The sequence below is a fragment of the Castanea sativa genome, chromosome 5, assembly GCF_040712315.1.
Source record: "Castanea sativa cultivar Marrone di Chiusa Pesio chromosome 5, ASM4071231v1".
Lineage (NCBI taxonomy): Eukaryota > Viridiplantae > Streptophyta > Magnoliopsida > Fagales > Fagaceae > Castanea > Castanea sativa.
In genome coordinates this window covers 40,886,129-40,892,635 of record NC_134017.1, presented here as the reverse complement: position 1 = coordinate 40,892,635, position 6,507 = coordinate 40,886,129, and positions in this window count along the sequence as shown.

The following is a 6,507-nucleotide window of genomic DNA, read 5'->3' as shown; positions in this document are numbered from 1 at the left end:
ACCGAGTTCCTTTCCTTTTAAGCTGTCGTTTCACCTTTATTGCCATGTGCACCATGTCCTCTAACTCCACGTAGTGCTACAATTCCACCACGTTGGCAATGTCACGATTCAGCCCATTCAAAAACCTTGCCATGGTAGCTTCTCTATCCTCCTCTATATTTGCCCAAATCATGGCAATCTCCATCTCCTTGTGGTAGTCATCCACGCTCCTATAGCCTTGAGTAAGACTCTGTAATTTCTGATACAAGTCCCTATAGTAGTGACTAGGAACAAACCGCCTCCTCATGATTGCCTTCATTTCCTCCCAACTCTCAATAGGTCTTAATGATGCAAAGAAGATCAGTAGGCTGGATGTTTCGGACTTGAGAGGACTACTGGTTGTCTCTGCGGCCTGAGAAAAGAAAGAAAAGCGAATCAAAGGCGACCGGGGCTGCCGGCCAAAAACCCTCCGATGGCAAAGTTAGTTTTTCTCTCTATGTTATCTGAGTTCCAACTTTTTTGGAGTGATAAATGAACATACCTTGGCCTTGTTTGAAACAGCCTTTATATAGTGTTCTTATAGGCGGTTACCAAAATTGGAACTTCTCCTGGATTCAAGGAGAGGTAGAAATCAAACGTAACTTGCATAACCGTTTAGAAGTTATGCTTTTGCCTCCACAACGGATACCTGGCAGTTATGCGTGGGATAAGGAATTACCGCGCTATATTCGGAGATTTTTCTAAGTATGATACTCTCATCCTAGAATTCCTTAGTCAAGTATGTTTTGGCACAGGCGCAGAGGCTGCCTCGTCTAACAGTCACTCCTTCAGGACGAGGTTATCCGCGCTTTGGACGAGTGTCTATTTTCTGGTGGTGCCTACCTCGTCCAGAACTCTTCCTATCTGGATGAGGTATCTGCAAGTAGGTTTCGAAGGGTGTTTACAATTCCAAACGGGCCACGGACGACCTTTATGGACGACTTGGAGATAGGCAAAATCAGTACCCCATCAGTTGCCCCCTGTTTAAGGGTCGTCCAAAGCTCTTCGGTTTTTGGACACGCTTCAACATATTATCCCACGTGCCTCAAGGTAGAGGGTGGGGCTTTAACGGCCACCAAATTGTGCCACGTGTCACCACTTACTTGGTTAACTGTCATGTCGATTTGAGTTTTTGAGGAAGTTGCCACGTGGTTCTCCCTGATTGGATATTTCGTTTCAGGCCTTACTTTTCAACGCCTAAAATAGTGGATTTCCTCCCATACCCTCTCCATTTTTCAAATTTCCTTGTTTGACATCTCTTGTCCGTTGCCTCGTCTAGGAGTATTCCAGCGTCCCTAGTTTCCGTCGTCTAGAGCCAGGTATTTTCTCTACGCTCGTCTTTAGGCTTCCCTTACATTTCCACAATGTCCGAGGTTTTTTCTTCGTCTAGCAATAGTGTTAATAGGGAGATAGACGAGTATCGCAACACAACCTGTGATTATAACACAACCTGTGATAGTTGACCCAATGATTATAAAGAATGACGAACCAAAGGTAAAATGACGAACCAAACACGAGTATCGCAATACCACGTTCATGTGTTCAAATTGTTGTTGTATAGCCTGTAAAATGATGGACGACTCCTCCCTTTCTTCCCTATTTGATGTTTCACACCTGAAAGACATACTTTTGAAACAACAGAGAATTGTTAGAAATAATTCCTCACAACACTCCCTCACGTGTTTGCACTCAAATTATGTCACTCTCACTCGTGTTTCACTCTTAAACTGGTTTTTTCCCGATAACAGTCTTGCACTCTCTTGCCTTTTTCCACTCGTAACTTCGCCTTTTCAGTTCTTCATTAAACTAATAAACTTGATCAAGAAATTCAACTTGTAGTGTAAAAACAAATACCAACGGCAAGAAAATATGACAGAAACACTAAATCAAAGGAAGAGGACAAAAGAAAACGATATTTTGGTCTGAGAGAATTGAAACTACAAACAAAATTATTATTATTATTATTATATATTTTTTTTGGAACTGGGTGCACGATTTTAACCTAGTGCACTTCAACAAAAACAAACAAATAAGAACGATGAATGAAGAACACAAAAGGAATACGATAGGATGATAACAGGAAACAAAAAAAAATAAAGGGATAGAAAAACTGATTTTAGAATCTGTGCTCTGATACCAAATGATGCGAACCTCAATCGACACGCTTTGAGACCCAACAAAAATATTGGAATACTTGTCCAAGAAAGCTAAAATTCAAATTTTTGATAGAAACCCTGACCCAACGTTTATAATTGAAACGTGAACCAAAGGTATAAGTTGACCTTGACCCAATGATTATAAAGAATCATGAACCAAAGGTATAAAGTTTGAACGCCACAAGGAAGAATCCTTGATAAGTTCACAGATCTTGAAGAACCAAAAGATAGCAAAGACTCACCTTATCTGATTTCTATTCAATAATATTATGTAAAACGTTTACAGACTTCAGGGACTATTTAAAGGCTCTATAAAACTTGACAGACAAGAAAATATATTCTAAAATAACTCCTAATTGATACCTTACCATATCAGGAATCAAATTTGACCTAAAAAGCATTAAATGCACCTAAAAACAAGGAAAATACCTAAAAAACGTACTAAACAATGAAACCCTAAATAAAAGTTGATTTGGTCTGAAATTAGCAGATCCAAAATAAGAAAAAATCTGCCTTAACTGATATAGAGCTGGAAAGTCAATCAGCCATTAAATCATGCCATAAATCACTCGCAATTAAGCCAGATTAGCCCTAAATAGCTTGAATTAAATTTATTACGCTTTCATCTTCCTTTGGGCCAAGCTTGAAATGTTCTGCGTTAGAATCAACCCAAATCTCTTGAATCAGCCCATTAAGTGCTTCTTTGATCTTCTTGGATCTTGCTCTTGTAATAGGCCCAACTGGAACATGCAATGGATCCTTGAATGCTTGTTGATTCTCATCAGTAAACATGATGTACAGAGAGCAAATTTTATTAATGTAGAAATAGATTTTATCAATGCAAAAAAACAAATTCGATTAGTGTGAAATTTAAGTATGAAAAAGCATTCAGATTTGGCATTTAAATTTAGAAAACATGATTTCAGCAGGTATTTTATGAGAAAATAGTGAACAATTTTTTAAATAGTGAACATAAAATAATTTAAGCAGAAAAGAGAGTGAACAATTTTTTAAATAATACTGAACAGAAAATAATTTTATGCAAAATCATAGAAATAGTTTATGCAGAAAACAGTGAACAATTTTTATGAGAAAACAATGAACAATTTTAATTAATGTAGAAAACAGATTTTATGAATGTAGTAAGCAGATTCGAATATACAGTAAACATGATGTGTAGAGAGCAAGTTTTATTAATGTAGAAATAAATTTTATCAATGCAGAAAAATAGATTCGATTATTGTGAAATTCAAATATGAAAAAGCATTCAGATTTGGCGTTTAAATTTAGAAAACACGATTTCACTAGGTGTTTTATGAGAAAACAGTGAACAATTTTTTAAATAGTAATAGAGAATAATTTACGCAAAAAAGAGAGTGAACAATTTTTTAAATAATGCTGAACAAAAAATAATTTTATGCAAAATCATAGAAATAGTTTTTGTAGAAAACAGTGAACAATTTTTCTGAGAAAATAATGAACAGTTTTAATTAATGCAGAAAATAGATTTTATGAATACAGTAAGCAGATTCGAATATATAGTAAACATAATGTGCAGAGAGCAAATTTTATTAATGTAGAAATAGATTTTATCAATGCAGAAAAACAAATTCGATTATTGTGAAATTTAAACATGAAAAAGCATTCAGATTAGGCGTTTAAATTTATAAAACACGATTTCAGTAGGTGTTTTATGAGAAAACAGTGAACAATTTTTTAAATAGTGAACATAAAATAATTTACTCAGAAAAGAGAATGAACATTTTTTTTTAAATAATGCTGAACAGAAAATAATTTTATGCAAAATCGTAGAAATAGTTTATGCAGAAAATAGTGAACAATTTTTATGAGAAAACAATAAACAATTTTAATTAATGTAGAAAACAGATTTTATGAATGTAGTAAGCATATTCGAATATACAGTAAACATGATGTGTAGAGAGCAAGTTTTATTAATGTAGATTTAGATTTTTATCAATGCAGAAAAATAGATTCGATTATTGTGAAATTCAAACATGAAAAAATATTCAGATTTGGCGTTTAAATTTAGAAAACACAATTTCACTAGGTGTTTTATGAGAAAACAGTGAACAATTTTTTAAATAGTAAACAGAGAATAATTTACGCAGAAAAGAGAGTGAACAATTTTTTAAATAATGCTGAACAGAAAATCATTTTATGCAGAATGCTAGAAATAGTTTATGCAGAAAACAGTGAACAATTTTTATGAGAAAACAATGAAAAATTTTAATTAATGTAGAAATTAATTCATATTTTGAAATTAAAATCTCTATATTTTACAATGCTTCTATTTAAATAAATAAAAACATAAAAAAGCTACTTATTGTTATGTTTATGTTTATGTTTATTTGTTGATTACCCCAGGTAAAAAAAGTTATATGGAACTCGAGTTTACTAAACTCGAGTTCCTTACAAGGTACTCGAGCTCACCGAGCTCGAGTTCCATAGAAATAAACATAAACATAAATGTTTTTATAATAGGTATTCAAGCCTGGTATACTTGAGTACTGTGTTGCATGGAACTCGAGTTTACCAAGCTCGAGTACCACATTATTTTTTTTAATCACACAAATTCCAGCTCAGCAGTGCCACAGTGGCAGAACTAATGAGGAACTCGAGTTTCATAAACTCGAGTACCATTTGGAACTCGAGTTTCTGAAACTCGAGTTCCAGAAAAGTGGTATTTCCTTATTTAGTTTCGAAACAGTGTTTTTTTGCTACAAATTTCTGAAAATTGTGGTATTTGGCCATTTTGGCCCTCAAGTTAGTTAACGCAGCTAAAAAACGCGGCCCAAAAACGCAGCTAAAAAGCACAGCTAAAAAATGCGGCCCAAAAACTTGTTTTTTGTAGTGGTTTCTCTATGTGATTTGATTGTATTCATTTTAGGTACTATGTGTTCACCATCATGAATGTATGGTACTTTTTTTTTCCGTTGATAAACCCTGGGAGAGTGGGTTGGCGCTGGTGAATGGAGAGTAGAGACAGAAAAGATGCTATGGTTATTGTTTATTGTTTTTGTATGGGAATTTTAAAAGTGTCAATTTTTTATTTTAAAAAAATAACCATAAGTGTTCAGCACCAAGGCTCGATCAATTAACTTAAGATAACTTTATGCATGATTGTTTGGAATCTCTTGATCAATTATGATTGTCCTATCTATTGACATGCCTAGAATAATCCCTTGGCTACTTTGATGAAAAAAAAAAAAATCTAAATTATCATTTTAAAAAAAATTGCTTCTTTTGGAGTTGGGATGACTATCTAGCACCATAGATTGTTTAAGACTATGAAATTTTGTACACTCTTGCTTACATATGGACATTGGTATTCCCATTTGAGACATTGGTATCATCGAATGTGACGTTGGTACCATTCATTGTGACTAAGATTGCATTTTATATGATGAGAAATATTTTCTAATTGTAGAATATTTTTAGGTGAAATATTTTCCAAAAAATAAATTATTTTCAAGTGTTTGGTTATGTTCATGAAAATACTTTGGGAAATATTTTTCAGTATTTGGCTCCATTTCTAAAATTGATGTGGAAAATATATTTTCTACTATTTTCTCACAATTTCTCATCTCCCAAACACATATAATAAAATAAAAAAAATAGAGGAAAATTATAGAAAAAAAAAAATCGTGATCGAGGGACTAGCGATGTTAGCAACCACCAGCTAATGGCGATGGTGGTTGGCCACTTGTGGGCACAAGCGCTCATAACGAGTGGTTTCATCGTGGGAAGTACACCTCAGCCTAGGGTAGACTACATGAAGGGTGTAAATGGAGTCGCCATCTAGATTAGGTCTATGAACTATATGTATAGCGCTTTTATGTGAAAGACTAATATTACCAAAGCATGTATTCAAAGTTTAGGTACGGGGATGGGAAGATGTTAGGCACCCAGCCCCACCTAACCCATGAGTCGACCTTCACTTATTGTGTTTCAAATTTTATTCCCAGTAGAGGGTCCTCTAACATGTTATTCTAGACTCACACACACACATAATCTAACATGCATCTAAAGCAATCAACATGGCATATCATCCATTTGCATTACATGGCATAGAACCCTACCACTCATCTGACACATATATGTCCAAGGGCAGCAAGTATGTCACAAGGTAGTAATATCAAAGAGGTGGTAGCATCAAGAATACTCATCATGTTTGTCAATCAAGCATATTCATCATGTTCATTAAACAAGCATGTTCATCATCCAAATTAAATGCAGGTCCATATAATTATGTATGACTTACCTCACTTACCTCACTGCATAATAGCACCTATGCATCAATGCATGTTCATGT